Genomic DNA, 21,181 nt, shown 5'->3' with positions numbered 1-21,181 from the left:
ATCACTGTCCCCCAACACTAGCACATCACTGTTCCCTAACACTAACACATCACTGTCCCCCAACACTAGCACATCACTGTCCCCCAACACTAGCACATCACTGCCCCCAACACTAACACATCACTGTCCCCCAACACTAACACATCACTGCCCCTAACACTAACACATCACTGCCCCTAACACTAACACATCACTATCCCCTAACACTAACACATCACTGTCCCTTAAAAAACATCGCTGTCCCCTAACACTAACACATCGCTGCCCCCTAACACTATGGAATGACTGCCAGCAAACAGCTGACACCTCCAGGTTCACAGACACCAGTAAGCATGCTGGAGGGCAAATCATTTTGAACCCAAGGTCAAACTCACCTGACCAGTTGCCCCCTGACCAATCTGGCCTGACCAGACCTCTCAGATTGCAGACTGGGCAGCATCTCCTGCCTCACTGACCTCCTGGCTTGAATGACTCCTGATTTCTGATTTGATGTTCGTCATTGACCTACTTCCGGCTCTCCTTTTCTCATGTCTGGCCCACATCAACACCCCTGGCTTATCCAAGAGGTATTGAGCAGCCAAGGACTGAGTCCCAGTATGTTGTGGTTGTTGCTAAGTGCCATAGAGTCAGTTTCAACTCATAGCAATCCTATATAGGGTTTCCAAGGAGTATTTGGTGGGGTTGAACCTCCAACCTTGTGGTTCTCAGTGCAGTCCTTATCCACGTCCCAAAACAAAGATCACATGCTCAGAGCTACCTAGCGCTCAATAGGATGGCACTAAACAATGGCTTAGCTGTATTAATTTTTCTAAAATCACAGTTTTGCTTTATAAACATTGTTTACACTGTGGAACAAGTAGTCATCTTTGAGGCTGCTTTTAAAATCATGAGAATTTCTAGACAGAGTTTAAATGACTATCTGGTAGATATTTCCAATGACCGCTGATGTTTGCAGTGTCCTGTCTAGAGCCAGGCAGACTAGTGGACATTGTAGGCGGCATGTTAACTCTATGATCCCATATCTGGAGTCTCTAGGTGGTGCAGAGCTTAACTCACTTGCTGCTAACCAAAGGCTGAATTAAGATTTGAGGTCACCCAGAGACACCTTGGAAGAAAGGTCTTTGTTCAACTTTTTTTTTTTTGGTCAACTTTTGAAATCAGCCACTGGCACACAGTTCTACTTGACACATATGGGATGACCATGAGTTACAGTCAGCTTGATGGCAACTGGTTAAATACTATACCCATTCTACAGATGAGGAAATTAAGCCAGAGAACAGTGAAATAAATTGCTCTGATGGATAGATAATAGGTGGCAGTGTCTGGATTTGAACCTAGGACATCCAGTTACAGGGAAGGACAATTCCTGCTGGGACCCTTGCCTGTTGTCCATTCCATTCACTACAAGGTAAATGCGCCCAGAGCAGGGAGACACAAACAAGGCTGTCCTTTTGGGAAGGGGAGGCCAGACCGGTTGGACTGGCAGGGTTGAAAACTTCCCCAGCCAGTTCTACGGGTCCGGTCATGTGGAGGGTACAATACTAGGGTCATTTCAGTCTGGTAGCAGCCCCTTTCTCCAGACTTTGTCTGAGTCTCGGGCCCCCAGAAGGTCTCCAGCACTGAGGTTGGCACCTCCTCCCCACTCAGGTCCCAAATTGGCCGCACACACTTGGGTCCAAACAGCCTTCTCTCCGTGTGGTAGACAGAATGTACATCCCAGCAGATGAAAGCAGGGGGGCCGACAAAGGGAAAAATGAAATTCCCCTTGAGCTATTTGCCCTGGTTGACTAACCCGAACTTTCCTTCTCAGGATGAAGAACAGCTCTGATGTTCTGATGTTGAAAGCATCAAAGGCTGATCCCCTCAGCTGAGCAGTGACACACAGTCGCTTGGCAGAGATGGCCTTGGGAGCTCCCGCCTGCTCCATTTCCAAAGCCAGCCCCTCAGAAACAACCCAGGCTTATTAGCAACCTTCTGTTGGATGGAGACTACCTGTGTGTGTGTATGCCTCCTCCTCCTGCTCTGTCAACAACGCCATCCTCTGGCCCCTCGGTCTCTAACACGGACACTACTACCGGCCTTTTCTGCTCCGCACAGCTTCTGGAAAGAAGCTACAGAAACACCGGCCAGCTCCCGAAGGCTCACAAACACGGCTTCTAGAGAATCTTTTTCTCACCAGTTTCATCTTTGTTCTGATGGCCAAAGTGATCTATGTTCACTGCTAACATTTCAACAATTGAGGAAAGCATGAAGAACAAAGTAGGCATTACTGAGGAGCCTATTCCAGACAGCTTCCCTTGGTTCCTAGTCTGCGCAGGATCCTGGGCCTGCTGGGTAATGGGACAGAGTGCCGGGAGTGTTTCTAGGGTGCCAGCTTTACAGGACTAGATCACTAGGTCTTTGTCCCATAGTTCCACTGGGTACCTTTGGGTTACTGTTGCAGCATTAAGACTTCTACTGCAAATACTTGGCTAACTTTGAACTCTTTAAGTGGTCGGGTAACCTGCTCTTCTCGTTCCACAGAATGCATCCTGGTCATCTTTCCTTCTCAGGCATTTTTAAATAAACTTTATTATTAGAGGAGTGTTGTTATCACTGAGTGCCATTGAATATGTTCAGACTCAATGGCACAGACCTTGTATAGATTGCCAAGCAGTAGCTGGTGAATTTGAACCACCTGCCTTGTGGTTAGCAGTCCAGTGTTCATCCTACAGCACCAGAACAGGAAACCTAGGCTTACAGAAAAACTGTGCAGAAAGTAAAAAGTTCCCATATCTCCCCTCCCCCACGCACAGATTATTAACATCTTGCTTGTGTTAGGGTGGGACATTAGTCACAATCAATGAACTAATATTGATACATTATTATTAACTAAAATCCATGGCCTGCCTTAGGACTCGTGCTGTGTATTGTACAGTCCTATAGACAAATGCTTAATGTCATGTGTCCACTATGTCCTTTTGGGAAAGGAATTGTTTCATTGCCCTTAAAATGCCCTGTGCTCCACCTCTTCGTCCCCACCCCCACCCCGAGCCCTTGGCAACCGCTGATCTTTTTACTGTCTCTTAGAGACTTTTAAAAGCGTCTCCCTGAGTTAAACATAAATTCTGAACCTCCTCCAATTCTTCCCTTAAAACACAATAGCTTCATGCTGGTGTCAGCGAAGAACTCCCTTCAAACTCTGCTTTTAAGCTAAATTGAATACTCAAAAGATGGCTGTGACCCAGCTTCAGAGAGTCACAAAGCAGCTTGGTGGGCTGAGGGTCTCTCCTTCACTTCTGATAAAGCAAAAGCAGGTCCCCTCCTTTGTTTTTAGAAATTAATAAAGCATTTCCAACATGCTACCCTCTACCACTAATAGTGAACAGTCACATCACGGCGTTTATTCCCAGCTCGCTACGTCAAGTAAATAGAAGCTTCCAGGGGAGACCAGAGAACGATAAGCAATCCCCACTGCAGTGAATTCTTAATATATAAATTCATCCGGCAGCAGTTTAGTATCAACCGGCAAAACCAGGAACAATGGGAAGCAACCAGGCCTGGCTCTGACGAGGTCAGCCATCAAGGTTATCTATATTCAATTACTGGTATCTACAAACTTGCATAGCTTTCAGCTGGTCAGAGCCCAAATGAAAACTCACCATGCACTCAGAAAGCAAATATAGTTTCCAAGGAGAGCCTCAAATTAGCTTCGTGAATGACTTGGCTTTGGACACACACAGGCACCAGCTTTAGGGGACGTTTCTGCTGGTAGCATCTCAGATGTCTAAATTTGGGCATCATCTTATAAATCTCTGTTGCTGGCGTAAAAAGAGACTGGAATTGCTCCTTAACCCTTGACGACGATAAATTATATCACTTAACAATAGATAAACTTAGACACTTTTCCTGTCCTGCGGGCCTTTTGTGAGGTAAGTGCTAATCTCCCGCATCTCTTCTCTCCCGGTCGGCCCCACTAAAGACCTGTCGCTGGTGAGGGGATACAATAATTTGTTTTCTAACTCCTCCTCCGGAGCCATAGATCATGTGTGGAAACAAAGCTCCCTAACAACAGATATGTATCTGCTTCCGCTATCTGAGTTCCTCTTCCCATCAGTGGTGATCCACAGAGGACATGCTTTCCCTGAGATTTTTCTAGAGGCTGGAAAGGGGACATTGCCTCCCAGTATGGGCTGGGGGTGGGGGTGTCCTTGCTCTACAGAAGCAGAGAGGACATGCCTGCTACAGAGGAGGACTTTCTGTCTGTCTAGGCATAGCCACAGCTAAGATCACACCTCGATTTCCATGGGCAGGTGCCTTCACAGCCAGGCCCCAGTTTGGGGTTCCCATGAAGATTTACTGGCTGTGTGTTAGGGATAATCAGTGCTAAGGTAATTTCTAGATTAGCTCTGGGGCCATACATCGTGGCCTTGTTAAGAAGTAGATGCCTTTGATTTTCTCCTTGGACCCCTTCCCCATCACTACATTCTTCTTCCAATCAAGTCTTCTCCACGGTCTTGATGGCCCTCTTGACCAGACCGTCTTCCAGTGTCCTCCTGAGGTGGGCTGGCCAGCCAGGGCTCACATTGAGATACAAAATGAAAGACTATATGCATAAGTGGAATTTACTTAGATTATGAATACCAAAACAAGATTATCTTCATAAGAAAGATATGAGCATAGGCCAGACCTACCTAGGTCCACCTAAACAATGGAGGCTTGACACTGCACGAGAAACCATATCTCAGGGGTGCCATTGACACCCGAGCTTTATTATGACAAGAACATGTTGTGTTCAGACAGAATCAGTACATCTCTTCTGACAGATGGAAGTAAAGCATCTTCAGAAGGAGAATCTTGAATTGCACCAAGGAACCCGCTTATTGTCCCTGAAGCCAATATGGCCGATTATTTAGTTGATCCCTTCCTGCCTGTGTAGGAGGTCCAGGGTGTTACAGTGAAATAACCAAGGAATGTTTCCTTCCATTAGGATCTCTTTGTACAGCACAGAGCCTAGTCCCTGGCTCATGAAGTTGCACAATACAAATTTGTTGAATGAATGAATTCGTGAAATTGTGTGTCCTTCAACACAACCAAACAACCAATTGTCATCAAGTCAATTCTAACTCATGGCAACCCCTCATGTGTCAGAGATTTTCTGGAAATAGATTGTTAGGTCCTTCTTGGGAACAGCTCTGGGTGGAGTCAACCTGTCAACCTCTTAGTATCTGTATGCCTCAACCATCTGCAACACTCCAGGACTCTGCCTGCTATTTTGAACGTGAAACGCGAACGTTTTGGTGAACTGGAACAGATTTCATCTGCAGTCTGGAAACCTCTCCATTGGCAAAATAGAACACAAGGGTTATTAAAAGTTAGTGACTGTGACAACATGAAGCTAACAGACTATCCAAAGAACAACATGCTTTCCTCCAACTACTCAGGGGCTGGTGGGACCTCTCTTGGTAGGGAGTGTTGTTGGGAGTTTGTGAGAAAAGGGACACATCTTAAGATACCAGCACAAGCTTTGTTAAAATAAGGGAAGCACCTCAGGGAGCCATGGTGACATCCTTCACGGAAGGTGACAGCCTTCCTCAGTGACCTTGCTAAAACTCCATGTGAAGGATTTTAACATTAATCCCTGTCAGACAATTAGTAAGAAATTCCTATCCAGGATAACCAACTCTGATGCCTTCTGCTCCTCCTGTTTGTGAAGTCCCAATCCTTGTGACCACCAAGCATGTCCTTCCCTTTTGAGTCTCCCCAGAAACCCTGGGAACCCTCAACAGTACTTTTTTGGGGAAACTTTTTATTGTGAATTGAGTGAAGGTTTACAGAGAAGATGTCTTTCATACTCAACAAAGCATACACTTTGTTTGTTTCATGTCAATGACTGCAGCCCCTCCATGTAACAACTGTTACCCACTTTTTCTTTGTTCTTATTATTTCTCCTCCACCCTCCCTCCCATCCCTTCTCAATTTGGTCTTGGGTGAATGTTGGCCTTTTGATCTTGAATGGTTGACCATTCCATGGTGAGCAGACCTTACTAGTTTTGTTGTCCCCCTATAGACCTAGCTACTGCCCCACTGAGAACTGGACCGTGAGGGTATGTTCCGTTCAAAATCTAAAGGGTGGTCGAAGGCCACAGTCTTAGGTTCCTCCAGTCTCTTTCTGACCAACAAGCTGATCTTTTTTTATAATTTTGAGTTTTAGTCCACAGTTTCTCCCACTCTAGCTGGGACCTTCTAATGAGATTCCTTTCAGAGCCGCTGGGAGTGGTAGCTAGGCACCACCTAGTTCTGGTCTGAGCATCGTGGTCATCGATATTCCCCTCCATTGGTCCATTGGACTAATTGATTCCAAGTATCTTCAATTCTCATCACCCTTCTTTCTTCTGCATATGGAGAGGCCAATAGTTGTACTTTCGATGGCCACTCATGAGCTTTTAAGATTCCAGATGCTCGTCACCAAAGCAGGATGTAGAACATTGTCTTTGGCAACTATGCTATGCCAATTGACCAAACGTCTCCTGAGCTCCCAGGCCTAGCAACTCATTGTCTTAAGATGTCTGACAATCTCTAAGACCCTGTCATCATTTTCTTCCCTGTCTGCTCCTTCATAGATTCATAGGTTCACAGATTCATACATTCCTAGGTTCATACATTCATACATTCCTAGGTTCATAGGTGTTTTTGCAGCAAAGGTGGCTCCCATGTACAGATAATCTCTCAGCAGCACTGTTGACAGACAGGTTCCTGGGTGAAAGAGTCAGTTCTGGAGGCAGAACTATTGAGCAAGTAACAACGTCACGACTCTAACCTTAGAGCTCTATTCAGAGATTATGAAGGGGTGTGCTCATTGGTACTATTACTGACTGTTTTTAAATTCATTTAGAAGAGAACTGAAAATTGTATAGAAGAAAATTCCTTGCTATTTTACCCCTTGCCCCCACCCGAAATGATCATTCTGATGAATTGGTATATGTCCCTTCAGACTATTTTTGGTGGCATTTGTCTACAGGTACATTTGCTCACTTACACAATAGCAAAGAAATAAAACCAGGCTCCTACCGTCTTACTGTTTCTGTAACTTGCTTTGTAAGGTTAGGTGTCCCTAGGTGGTGCAAAGGAGTCATGGTGGTACAGTGGTTAAGCGCCTGGCTGCTCATCGAAGGGTTGGTGGTTTGATCCCATCAGCCGCTCCAAAAGAGGAAGATGTGGCAGTCAGCTCGTGTACAGATGGCAGACAGCTGGACTTTGTCCTGCAAGGTCTCGATGAGCCCGAATCAACTGAGCAGCAAGATGGTTTGTTTCTTATTTGTATTTGTGTCTTTGTTTTGAGGCAGGGATGGTGTAGAAACTAATTGAAATGAACTGAATGTTTGGAGGCTTGAGTCTACCCAGAGTCCCTAAGAAGAAAGTCCTGGTAACTTAATTCCAACAGATCAGTCATTGAAAACCCTGTGGAGCGGTTCTACTACGACACACCTGGGTCACCGTGAGTCAGAATCCACTCAAAGGCACCTGTTGGTTGTTGTTAATTTAATAATATATTGTAAATTTTTTTGTTGTCAACAATACCATTTTCTTTTGTCAATAATGTAGTTTTAAATAATCTTTTATAATATATGAATAGTATTCAGGTATGCAGAAGAGCAATAATTCATTTCACCAATTCTGGATTTAGGGACATTAAGTTCTTATTATACACAATGCTGTGATGTAATTATGTACACATCTTTGAGCATGTCTCTGGTTATGGAATTTACTTTTAAAAGGGAAAAATAAAAACTCTACCTTCAAGCATTGGAAATACAATTTAGTCCATCGATGAAAAAGCATGTGAATTAACCACCACCCCCTCCTGGCAGACACTGTGCTGGAGATATGGTGTGACAGATATATGAATGTTACCTCTAAGACTTAGTATCTAGTTAAGAAGAAAGAGAGTCACCATAATGCAGTGTGATGGGTACTGAATAGTAGTACTGTTGTCGGCACTCAGAGAGGGAAGTTGAACCTAATCCTGCTTCTTCCTTGGAGGAAGAAATAGCTGAGCCAGACCCTGAAGGAAAGGAGGAGTAGGAATCTGAGGGCGGTGATGGTTTAAATGACGTCAGTATTCCTGGTGGTGGTATTGGTAATGATGGTAGTGATAAGGGTAGTGGTTGTGGCTATGGTGGTACTAGAGGGGACAGTAGTGGTGATGGTGGTGGTGATGGTGGTAGGGGTGGTGGTGGATCTGACACTGGTGGGTCAATGGTGGGTGATGGCAATATTATTTATAATGGTGATTGCTGTTGTTAAGTGTTGTTGAGTTGGTTCCGACTCATAGCAACTCTGTGTAGGGTTTCCAAGGAGTGGCTAGTGAGCTTGAACCACTGGTCTTGTGGTTCAAACTGACCTTGCGGTCCAGCGTATTAAGCCACAGCACCACACCAGGACTCCATAATTGTGTTGTTGTTGGTGTGCTGTGGAGTTGGTTCCGACTCATAGCAACCCTGTATGGGGTTCTCGAAGCTGTAAATCTTTATGGGAGCAGAAAATCTCATCTTTCTCCCATGGAATGGCTGGTAGTTTCGAACTGCTAACATTAAGGTTAGCAGCCCAACTCATAATCACTACGCTACCAGAGCTCCTTATAATGGTGGTGGTGGTCATGGTATTACTGATGGAGTTGTTGATGTTGGTATTGGTGGTGGTGGCAGTTGTAGGGAGGGTGGAGGTGGGATTTGAATGGAACAGAAGGGTTTAACCCTTCTTCAAAACATAGGAAACTTCCAGGAAACATAAGAATTTGATGTGAAACCCAAGGAAACCACTGGAAACCTTTCAACATATGCTTCATTTCTAAATAATGATTAGGACCAAGGTAAGGCGAGAGTAAAGCCCACAAAAATCATTGACTCTGGGATTCTCACCAACCTCATCTTTGTTGACAACTCTCTTTCTACTCTCAAGAAGAACCACCTCCCCTTCTGCCTCACCCAATAAAATGGCTCGGTAAATATAATTACTTGCACCATTTAATCAATAGCGGATAGCTCCCGGCCCCTGCTTGTTCAATATCAGTGTCTGGGATCACAGAATCTTGATATTCCCCTCAAGATGCCAATTTCTGCTTAATGTTAGATAAACCACATCTATCAACTCTACCTGCTAATGAGATTTCATTGTTTCATTAATAATACACAACTTAAAAATATGTTTTCAGATAATATAACATGAAGTATAAGGTTGGAAATATTTACACTTCCCCATATAAATATATATATAACTCCCAATAGCCAATTGAACAACCCCAATCAATGCTGTATTAAGCAATCTCATAAAGTGATTATGGAATTTCAGAGACAACCAACGGGTAGGCGAAGAGAAACTATTTTTCCATTGATTTTATTCTAGGAGAGAGAATTAAAAAGCAAGTTTCCATTCATATTAAGAAGGCTGTTAGGGAAACTGAACTTGTAGCATTTGTCAGTCCTAAAGTACGTTAGGTTTTTGCTGACTTTCCGTCACAAGCTCCCAAAGAGCGCCAGTCTGAGGTCTCATTGACGCTCTAACAAAGCTTAAATTTCTCTGCACAGAGGAGGCACAAATTCACCCCTCCTCATTAGAAACACATTGCCAATAGTATGTGGCCGGGACGCCTGCTGTTGAGAGTTCATCTGCAGGCAGAATAAACACTGGGTAAGCAGTCCAATTCTGAGAGGAGCTGTCTCCACGTCAAACCCCAGGACGGAAAACCCCAGGGATGTCAAACTGCATCACAAAACAAAAACAGCTGCAAGGAAACACAAGAGACAAGGAGAGGTGCCATGAAGTAATTAACAGGCCCAAGTTTTCTTGATCTGGAAAATCACATTTATTTTAATTGCCTCACTGTTGTGTTCCTCATACAAAGAATTTGGCCCACTCTCCTTGATTTCCTTTTTAGAATACTCTTTCATGTTGGAACAAGGAAATCATTAGTTCCATCTTCCAGAGTTTGTGGCTCTTAACTGCATGACAGGCACTCTGTGTGAGGAAAGGTTGTCTGTGAATATTTTGTCGCTAATTCAACCTAATTGTCTGCTACATAATTCACCAATTATTTAATTACTAACATAATAAGTGGCGAGTTTCTTAAGTGGAGGAAATCTTTAATTTGAAGTACCACTTACACTAACAGTATGAGCCGTCACTTCTGAGCTAGCGTGAACCTGTTCGGGATTCTCACTCACCCTGACCAGCTCTATCTGTCTGCTCTGTGCATGAGGTCTAGGTGAGCTGATGATCTAGGTTGTGCATTTAGGCATCTTAGATGTACCCAGGTCTCCTAGATCCATAGGGTCTATCTGTATCACTGTAGGCACAGTGTAGATAGACATCTGCTTTCATCTTAAAGACTGTAACTGTAGATGACACACGTGGGTTCCATGGTTCCTCGTATTTCAGGTTCCTTTATTGAGTCTCTGCTGGAAACTATGGTAATTTCTATACTGAAATCAAAGAGACCTTCAACTTCAGCAAACAAGCATCTCTATGTGTCGAGAACCTGGATCACGCTTTCTCAGCACATACACTAAAATTGGAATGATACAGACAAAATAGCAGGACCTCTGCACAAGAATGACACACAAATTTGTGAAGCTCCCCGTGTTTCTAGACAGTGTAACTGGAGTGCTCAAGCTAAAGGTCGAGGCCCCACCGATGTATTCTGGGAAAGAGCAACATGTCACCCCAGAGAGCAGCTGCTGCGGCCTTCAGATTGTTGACGCATTCCAATGCTTTGTCCTGAAGTAAATGTTCTGGTATTGAAAATTAAAAACACAAAATAACAATGGAAATATATTTTATCCTTGGTGCTGTGGGCTGATGCGCTGGACTGCAAGGTTGGTTTGAACCACAAGGTCAGCAGTTCAAGCTCACCAGATGCTCCTCAGAAACCTTATACAGCGTCACTGTGAGTTGGAACCAACTCAATGGCACTTAACAACAACAACCCATTGGTTGTCTCTCAAATTTTATGATCATTTTCTGAAATTGCTTAATATAACATAGTTGGATCTAAGTTTAACTTTAACTTCAAAGTTTAAATTGCTATGATTCTGGAATGTTCTTTTCTCTCTCTCTCACTCTCTTTTGTTGGTAAATAAATATTCCATTAAAAAGTTTTAAAGTTTGATAAACAAAGGGTGAAGCCATCCTTTACCTTCTTTCCCTGAATGTGTATGGTTTCCTTTACTCTTTTTCAAAGTGTTTTTCTACCGACTATTTCATTTGATCTCAGAAGTAACTATGGCAGTCTGGGAGATATCATTTCAAACAAGTGCCAGTTTTTCAAACAAATGGCATAAAGGTGACAAGTGTGCATAAGGGGCCACCTTTGTTTAACAAGGGAAGACACAAAACTATGTGTTTGTCTTTACATTTGCATAAAGGAACCCTTTGGGATGTTGTGACAATTGGGCAGGTTCCCAGGGCAAGGAATCAGAGCAAGACTTTTCACTGAATAGTGTTGATTTTTTAGCTCTATGAATATAATATCTATTTAGAAATTTTTAAGTAGTAAGTTTCAAAAAATGACTTGGGTTAGTTCATTGACCTTTGGGAGTTGTATGACCACGGCATACAGTCAAAAATAGGCAACATTTGTAAAAACGGATCCATCTGTCTGACATTGTCTGCTTAACTCACAGTGAACTGGGGGACTCTTTGAAAGTCCTGGCAATTCACTTTGAAAAAATTCAGCGATCTACTTTGAAAATTATGGTCTATAGTTCTACTCTGACACACATACTCTGCCTCCACAGCCCAGCCTTGGTTTTCTTTTGGCTTGGCTTTACAGTAACTGATGTACTTAGAACTGTGTAGAATCTTCAGGGGAGTCTATGAACTATTCCTGCAAGTTTCTGAGGAAACCACCAGATGCTCTTCTTCTGAAAACAACACTTGGGACTGAAATTTTGGAAAACTGAGACATAGGCACATTGGGGTGAATTTTTCAAGTGGTACAATTTTCTCTTTTTATGATAAAATATCGCAATAAACTGGTATGATAATGAACAAGAAATCAGCGAGGCAGGTTTCTATTTCACAGGATAATGCTGTTACAGTGGAGGTTACTCACACAAAAGTATGTTGTTTTGTTGTTGGGCACAGTTGAGTTTATTTCAACTCATAGTGATTCATAGTAGAACTGCCCTATAAGGCTTCCTAGGCTATATTCATTACAAAGGAGCTCTGGTAGCATAGTGATTACAAGTCAGGCTGCTAATCTCACTTATCAGCAGTTCAAACCTACCAGTAGCTCCTCAGGAGAAAGATGAGGCTCCTGTAAAGAGTTACAATCCCAGAAACTCTATACCTGCTCGCTATGACTTAGAAGTGACTCCACAGCACATAACCACCACCACCAATCATTACAACCCCACCAGCTGCTCCTCGGATCACAGGGAGCCGGAAACAACTGGACGATACTTAACAACAACAATTTTTACAAGTGCAGATCAGCAGGGTTTTCTCCCATGGAGCTGCTAGTTGGGTTCGAACAGCCAACCTTTAGTTTAGCAGCCAAGAGATTAATCAGGGCTCCTCACTGAGGGCATTGTTGTTGTTGTTAAGTGCCATCTAGTTGGTTACAATTCATAGAGACCCTGTATAGGGTTTCCAAGGAGTGGCTGGTGAGGTTAAACCACAGACTTTGCAGATCAAACTGAACTTGAGGTCGTGTACTTATCTTATCCTACGCCACCACACCAGGACTTTTTGCAGTTAGTAGTCTAATGCTTATCCTACAGAGCCACACCAGAATTCGTATCAAGGGCATTGTTGTTGTTGTTGTTATTAAGTGCTGTGGAGTCGGTTCCGACTCATAGCTACCCTGCACAGGGTTTCCGAGGCTGTAAATCTTTACAGGAGCAGAACGCCTCCTCTTTCTCCCGCTGAACCGCTAGTAGTTTTGAACTGCTGACCTTGCTGTTCACAGCCCGATTCGTAACCACTACGCTACCAGAGCTCAAGGGCATAGTTGGTTAAAATTTAGGGTCCATCTGAACTCCAGCTCTAGTCTGAGAACCATTAACCAAAGACAGCCCTCTTCCACTCATTTGCTTCCCTATAATTTCCCACATTCCTAGCAAACAGTAACTTCTAGTCTCCCATTTCTCGTCACGAACCCCCTGTGGACTAGACACCAAGAGAAAATGACACAACAGGCGTACTTCTTCCTTATAGCAGAGCTCTGAAAGCACCTCGCCCTTAAAAGCACACTATGACTGAACCGGTTTATTTGTGGTGGTTGCAGTAAACACCTGGACAAGAACAAGGAGGGAGCGAAAGTAAAAACAAAACAGTGGATTCATCGGCTGCACACGGTCTTTATGTGTAAGTGATACTACAACTAAGTGGTGTAACTCAATAGTAAAATGGGCAGGTTTTAAGGCTGTTGCCATTAAGAAAATAACATTAATACAAGACACATGTGGTGCCGGCCAGGACACATCCCCAGAGCTCCTGGGCTACCCAAGCTGGCTCCTCAGTGGGGATCAAGGCTAAGCACTCAACCTCAGCTCACATCCTCCACTCTGGTCCCAGGTCACAATCTGGTAATGTAATTTTTCTGCCAGACCGAGGGAATCCATGTGTTCCCAATGGCACATCAGGAGGTTTTGTTTTGATTATTAACTCATGGAATCATTGACCTTTAGAGCTTTGAAATCTCCAAGTTTTGCTTGGTTCTTCTAAAGGAGCAGCTCAGAGAGATTCAGCAACAAGATTCACAGCCCAATTCGTAACCACTACACTACCAGAGCTTCTTGCGATCTCCTTTAGGAAGGTCCCTTTCCCCTCGCGTACTTATCTTTCAGCTTGCAGTTTGTCGATTCTGATTCATGGTGATCCCATGTGTTATTGTAGTTGCTGCCATGGCGTCGGTTCCGACCCACAGCCATCCTGCATAGGGTTTCTGAGGAGCGGTTGGTGAGCTTGAACTGCCGACCTTGGGGTTCAAACGACTTTGCTGTCTAGCACATTAACCCACAGTGCCACACCGCATGTGTGTGAGAGTATAGATATGCTTCATGAAGTTTTCAACATCTGTGACCTTTCATAAGTAGATCCCCAGAGCTTGCTTCTGAAGTGCCTCTGGGTGGATTTGAACCACCAAACGTGTGGTTAATAGCTGAGTGCATAACAGTTTGGACCAGCCAGGAACTCAGTTTGAAGGTCACCAAAGAGCCCCTTCCTGACCACTCAACCCAAAGTTAATGTCCTCTTATTACTTTCCAGTCACTTCCCATCATCTTCCTTGTTTGTGTCTTTTATTGCCTGAAATTATCTTATTTCTTCATCTGTTGACTCATTTAATGTCTGTCTCTAGTTTTAGAATATGACCTCCATTAAGGCTGAGATCTTTGTCCTTTTTGTTCAATGTTGTATTCCCAGTTATTGTTGTTGTTAAGTGCCATCGAGTAGGTTCCGACCCAGAGCAAACCTATATAGGGTTTCTGAGGAGCAGCTGGTGAGTTTGAACCACAGACCTTGAAGTTCAAATGACTTTGCAGTCTGGCGCATTAACCCACAGTGCCACACCAGAACTCTGTATTCCCAGTAGCTACTCAACATTTTTTTGCATGAATGAATGCATTCCATTAACCTTGCTTAGAACACCAAGAATCCACTTATGTACCTTATTGTTGTTAAGCCAAGTCGTTCCAGCTCATAGTGACCCACTAGAGGGCTTCCAAGGAACAGTGGTTTGGACAACTGACCTTGAGGTTAGCAGTCTAGTGCTTATCCTACACCAGGACTCCTTATACACTTTGTATGTGTGTGTATGTCTGTGTGTCTGTGTGTGTGTTAATGCTGTTAAATTGGTTCTGACTCATAGTGACACTGTAACTGGTAGGTTTGAACCTCTGACTTTGTGGTTAGCAGTTCAGTGCTTATCCTACAGTGCCACATCAGGACTCCTATATACCTTAAGGCACTAATACTCTGTCTTGAATGACCCACCCAGGCTATGCCCTCTACTAGGTTAGAAGACATTTGAAGGCAGACATTTATATTTGTAGAAGTGTTTAGAACCTGCTCACATTGATTCTAAATTTTAATCGATACAGGTATGTAAATTGGTTTTGGAGACAATACTAATCAACTCACAGTTTCTAGGAAGTTTCTAGACTGTTTCTAGGCTTCTGAACTAAAAAAGGCATGCATTTAAAGAGAGTTTCCATTGTAACTAATGATGGTGTTTTGGTCTCTCCCTTTCTTCTGGACTTGATGCTGGGCATAGCCAAAACACTATGTTGAACAAAGATATTTTGGGCCAAGTTCTTGTTTGTGTCTTCTAAACAGCTACTCCCAGCTGGCTTTATTTAAGTCATCATAGGATAAAATTTCATCACAATCTCCAGTGAACATGATGAAAGATTGCTTCATCTAGCCTCTTCAGGTCTGGCGCTCAGCTTGGAGGTCCCTCAGTCCAAGTAAAGCACATGAACATTCATGAATTCACTACCCCAGTGTCTGTCACAATACAACATTGACCAAGAATGCCCGTGTAGATAGCTGAGCAGTGTCTTTGGAATTAAACAGATCTGAGTTATAATCATAGCTCTCTGATTTATGGGCTGAGTGAGCTTAGGACAGTGACCTCAGTTTCCACATATGGAAAATGGGATTCATTCATAACTTGCATGGTTGATCAAAAGGGTAAATGTTTGTGGAGGGTCTGGCACAAGCAACCACTTAACAAAAGCAACTCATACACCACCACCACTCTTCCTTCCTCTTGTACTGAAAAACCAAGTGCATTTCTATGCCTCACCATTCCATTTATTTGCGTTCTGTCCACCACCAGAAAAAGGAAGCTTTCTGAGCAGCTGAAGGAACATACGAGTGAAACTAAAAGCCAAAAACAAAACAAAAGAGCTAGATGCTCTTCCCTATCTTCTAATTATGCTCAGTGTCCACAGGCAGGCAGAGACATAAAGAAAAGGTCATCAGCAGACTGTACACGCCGTGACTATCAGAACAGAAAGGCAACCGGAAGGGGGAAGGACCATCTCCCTGATGGTCTACAAGATGTGGTTCCCAGTTCTTGGAAGCTTGGCAGAAGCCCCAATAGGAGGAATTTTCTAGGAAGGTGTGAGAATGCAGCGGTACACATGGAGATCCAATCTGACTTGATGAGGTGTGAGCAGGGTGGGTGTTGTCTCTTGGTTTGACTGGCATTCACCCTTGGGTGGATTTCAAGGGGTGACACTGAGGGTTCATGCACTGGACTACAAGCTTGGTTTGAGCGGCAAGACCAATGGTTCAAGCTCACCAACCACTCCTTGGAAACCCTATACAGGGTTGCTATGAGTCGGAACAACTCCATGGCAATTAACAACAACAATAACAAAGAATATGCCTTGGAGCACTTGTCGGAAGAGCTCTGTTGTTTCCTGTTAGCTGTGGACATCGAAGATAAGGAGTGGGAAGGACAAGTCCTAAAATAGGGCTCAACAGAGAATAGGGCAAGCAGTGTCCAATGGTGGCTTCTCAAAGATTGCAGGACTCCAGGCACCTCTGACCTTTAGCCAAAACCTGTTGTTGTTGTTGTTGTTAAGTGCCGTTGAGTCAGTTCCGACCCATAGCGACCCTGAACAGGGTTTCTGAGACTGTAAATCTTTATGGGAGCAGAAAGCATCATCTGTCTCCTGCGGAGCAGCTGGTAGCTTTGAACTGCTTACCTTGCAGTTCACAGCCTGATTCGTAACCACTAAGATGCTTATTCAATGAGACACCAAGGATCCCTGGTGGTGCGACGGCTGCTAATTTAATGGTTCGGGGTCTGAACCCACCCAGTGGCTCTGCAGGAGCCTGGCGGGGATCTACTTCCATAAAGATCACAGCCAAGAAAACCACATGGGGTCACTATGAGTCAGAATCCACTTGACAGAACTCAACAACAAGGGACTGCCACACCTACTCTTTCTGTAACAGCCTTTACAATGTCCCTGGTTTTTAAATGAGATTTTTGCTTAATCAGCTGGAACTGTATTTCATTTGCTGTTTAAGTTCCCAGTCCCACTGGTATATTTTCGGTAGGGGTTGCTGAGGGCATCGGCATTGACTCAAGTGCTCTGCATGTACGACCTCAATTAATTCTCCCAGCAGCACTGCCAGAGTCCTCCAGCAAGTGCCCCAGGCCTTTCAGAACCTTGAAAGCCACACACAGGTAAATACCAGTCAAACCAAGAGGCAGCTCTTACCCTGCAAACCCAGTCAGGCAGAAAGAAGGCCCTCATTTGTAGCTGATGGGAGACTGAGACCTAGGACGGGAACATTCTCATCCAGTGTGAGTTCTCCTCGCGTCAGTATAATAACAATGAGCTCATGTGCTATATAACCCTATGTTATGGGGGATTGTTGTTATTAAGTGCCGTCAAGTCGATCCTGACTCATAGAGAACCTGTATAGGGTTTCCTAAGAGCCGCTGGTGAACTTGAACTGCCAACCTTGTGGTTCAACCCAACCTGTGGTCAAGTGCTTATCCTACAGTGCCACACCAGGACTTCTGAATAGTGTGTCTTATTTTAAAAATCAGTTGGAGACACTTTCAACCGGCTGGATCAGTTCCAACTCATGGTGACCCCATGTGTGTCAGAGAAATCTGCTAAATAAGGTTTTCAATGGCTAATTTTTGAGAAGTGAGTTGCCAGGACTTTCCTCTGAGGCAGCTTTGTGGTTAGTTACCAACTAAACACGTTTACCCTCTGCACCACTCCAAGAGTGGTGATACTCACTTTGCAGAAAAGATGGTGAGCTCTGAAAAGTCAAGGACTATATTCCAGGTCCATATAAGTAATAGTTGGTATTCCTGGGATTCCAACCTAAGTACCAACTCTTTCTGCTCTACTTCTCAAAAACAAGTATATCACAAAACATGTTTTCTGGGTTGTTCACTGTGGCCCAGATCCCATGCTAAAGCCTTGGGACATCTACCCCACCCTGGTGGCAGTCAGGGGAGCTCTTTGTTGGCATGTTTCAAAAGTCAAGTGGAGAAACTTGCAGCCACCATGTGGGTGGGACGAGTTTTGTCCTTCCACATGGCCCATGGCAGCCGGAAGGGAGTGAAGCCAACAAGTCAGTGGCAAACATGACTGCGGCCCCCCTCTAAACCATGAGATTTACAACCACCAAGGGCCTTGCCTTGGACAGAAAGCAGCCCAGCATCTTGATCCAGGCCTCGAAGGCTAAGCCCTCTCTGTGGCGAAAACATCCTGATCCTGCCCTTTACAAGCCCGCTCCCTCTCTCAGTTTTATTATCCAGAAAGACTGAGAGCTGAATGTGGGTTTGCAGTACCAGTTACCAGCTGGTGGAATCACAGAGCAAAGCCCTTTCTCCTGGAACCAGCTTGAAGACCACGCCAAGCCACCAGATGGACAGTAAAATCTTTTAAACAGCTGCTGTCTACAGCTATGCTACTGCTGGAACTGTACGTTTATTTTATAGGGATCGGGGGCAAGAGAAGCACCTCAGACTGAACATTTTAAACGTTAGTTTACAAAGACCAGTTCATCTTCCCAGGGTCTTTGGTTAGTAGCCACTTCCTGGACTTTCGTTTGGGGAAACTTGAAGGATTTCTGGGGTCAAAACATGAATTTTTTGTAAGTAACGTAACTCTTGTTCTAAAACAGCAACCACCACACAATATAATGAGGCACTTGCCATGTGCCAAGCAGGTGTCATCTCATTTTATCCTCATGATAGCTTAAGCAGGCATTACTATTTGACCCAAGGAACCCTTGGGTTACATAGTGGGTTAGGAGTTGGGATGCTAACTACAAGGTCAGTAGTTCAAATCGACCAACTGCTCTGTGGGAGGAGGTTGAGGCTTTCTGCTCCCACACAGATATACAGCCTTAGAAGCCCTATACAAGGTGGCTATGAGTCAAAACCTACGTGACAGGACACAGTCTCTAACCATTTGGTCCAAGGAGTCCTGGTGATGAAAAGGTTAAGTGCTTTTGCTAATTGGAAGGTCAGTGGCTTGATTCCACCAAAGGCTCCAGAGAAGACAAGAGCCCAGGAAACCCTACAAGGCGGTTCTAATCTGGTCTATGACGTCTTCTCTAAAAGCCAGACTCAAATCCATGGTCCACAGCAGCAAATGCTCATTCAGTAGATGGCTATTTTGAGGCTTATTAAAGTAAAGGATTTGTCCAGAATTACACAGCGGGGATGTGCTAGAGACAGGACTCAAACCATATTCTTCCAAACAATAAAGTCTGGGGCCTTAGCCTTTCGGGAATACTCTTCCAGCCACCCTTGAAACAAATGAGCATGGGGGAAATGAGTAACTCCAGTGGAATGAAGAGATTAGCACTTATTAACAGATGGCTCCGCCATCACTGGGGTCTTCTAACTCCACAATCAAGGGGCTGCTTTGGTTTCCCTAGCTGTGAAATGAACACAGTAAGAACATGCCTTCATGGAAGTGACAGCATAGTGAATGCAGACTGCTTAGCACATACGAAGTAAGCATCCAGTGAGTGTTAGCTGGTACTATTGAGACTGTGGTACCTCAGTGGTCGAATGCTCGCCTTCCATGCAGGAGACCTGGATTCATTGCCTGACCAATGCACCCACCACCTGTTTGCCAGTGGACACTGCAGGACGCTAGGATTCTGAACAGATGACGGTAGAGCTTTCCGAATAAAAAGACTAGGAAGAAAAGCCTGCTAATCTACTTTCAAAAATCAGCCAATGAAAACCCCATGACTCACAGCACCTGGCAGCTTTGGTGCGTTGTGCACGGGGTCATCGTGAGTTGGGGACATAGCACTATCATTATGATTATTCGTCTTATTCTGATTATATGAAAAGGGTAGGTTCGGTCCCCTGTTCCATTCCCTTAAGACACAATGGACTATGCCTGTCCTTGGGGAAAAGATACCAGGTTGGAGGGCGGCGGGGGTTGGAGAATTCTGCCTCGCTTCATCTTTAGAAGCAAACTAGGCCCCTTTTTCTTTCGCCATCATTTGTAGAAAGTTCTTAACATTCAAACCAGATCCTGTTTAACCTTTTGCCCAACAGAGCTTTACCTACTTCAAACCCCTTTAGCTCTCTGAGGCCTGGCTTCCTTCAGGCACAGGCTGTAAATGTTTGACTTTGATTTGAGATACATGACAATAAATTAGGGGACATTTATCAAAGCTGCTTTTTGCATAAATTACTGCATTATACAAATACACTTAGCAGGACCCTGCTTCTTTGATGTTGGGAGTGAAGATTTATGTGCAAGGGAGTTTTTATTTATCTGCCCTGTTCACCCCTACAAGAGCTGGACATATTCCTCAATTAGTTCCATACTTCTCGAAATGACATGTATCTCTAGCAACTTGAGTCAAGGGAACAAAGACACTTGAACCCCATCTGAGTGGTCTTTCTCTGGGCAAGGAAAGGCTTTATCTGACCCGGGGTACCACTGAATTCTTTCTCCTGAGAGTAGACTGAACAGTGTTTATTGCATCAATTGATCTGGAATCTTCTTCCACTATTAAAAAAAATGGAATAAAGAAATGGGTTTGGTTATTATTATAATTATTAGTCACATCCTCCAAATTCAAACAGACTAAGGGAGACAGACACATGTCTCTCAGTGCATTTGTTCTAGGCTTCTGAATATCTGCATGTAGCACTATTGAGTTTATTACACAGAGTGAGGATGTTACACAGTGTGGAATTACACATAGTGTGGATATTACACACAATGTGGATGTTACACAGAGTGAGGATATCACTCAGAGTGTGGCTATCACACAGAGTGTGGCTATTACATTGAGGATATTACAGAGTGTGGATGTTACACAGAATTATTATGTTACACACAGTGAGGATGTTATACAGAGTGTGGATGTTACACAGAGTGAGGATTTCACACAGAGTGAGGATATTACACAGAATTAGTATGTTACACAGAGTGAGGATGTTACACAGAATGAGTATATTACACAGAGTGAGGATGTTACACAGTGTGTGGATGTTACACAGAGTAGGGATATTACACAGAGTGAGTATATTACACACAGTGAGGATGTTACACAGAGTGAGGATATTACACAGAATTAGTATGTTACACACAGTGAGGATGTTACATAGAATGAGGATGTTACACACAGTGAGGATGTTACATAGAATGAGGATGTTACACACAGTGAGGATGTT

Source organism: Chrysochloris asiatica, unplaced genomic scaffold, assembly GCF_000296735.1.
Source record: "Chrysochloris asiatica unplaced genomic scaffold, ChrAsi1.0 scaffold00055, whole genome shotgun sequence".
In the NCBI taxonomy this organism is placed as follows: domain Eukaryota; kingdom Metazoa; phylum Chordata; class Mammalia; order Afrosoricida; family Chrysochloridae; genus Chrysochloris; species Chrysochloris asiatica.
This window is presented reverse-complemented; position numbering follows the sequence as displayed.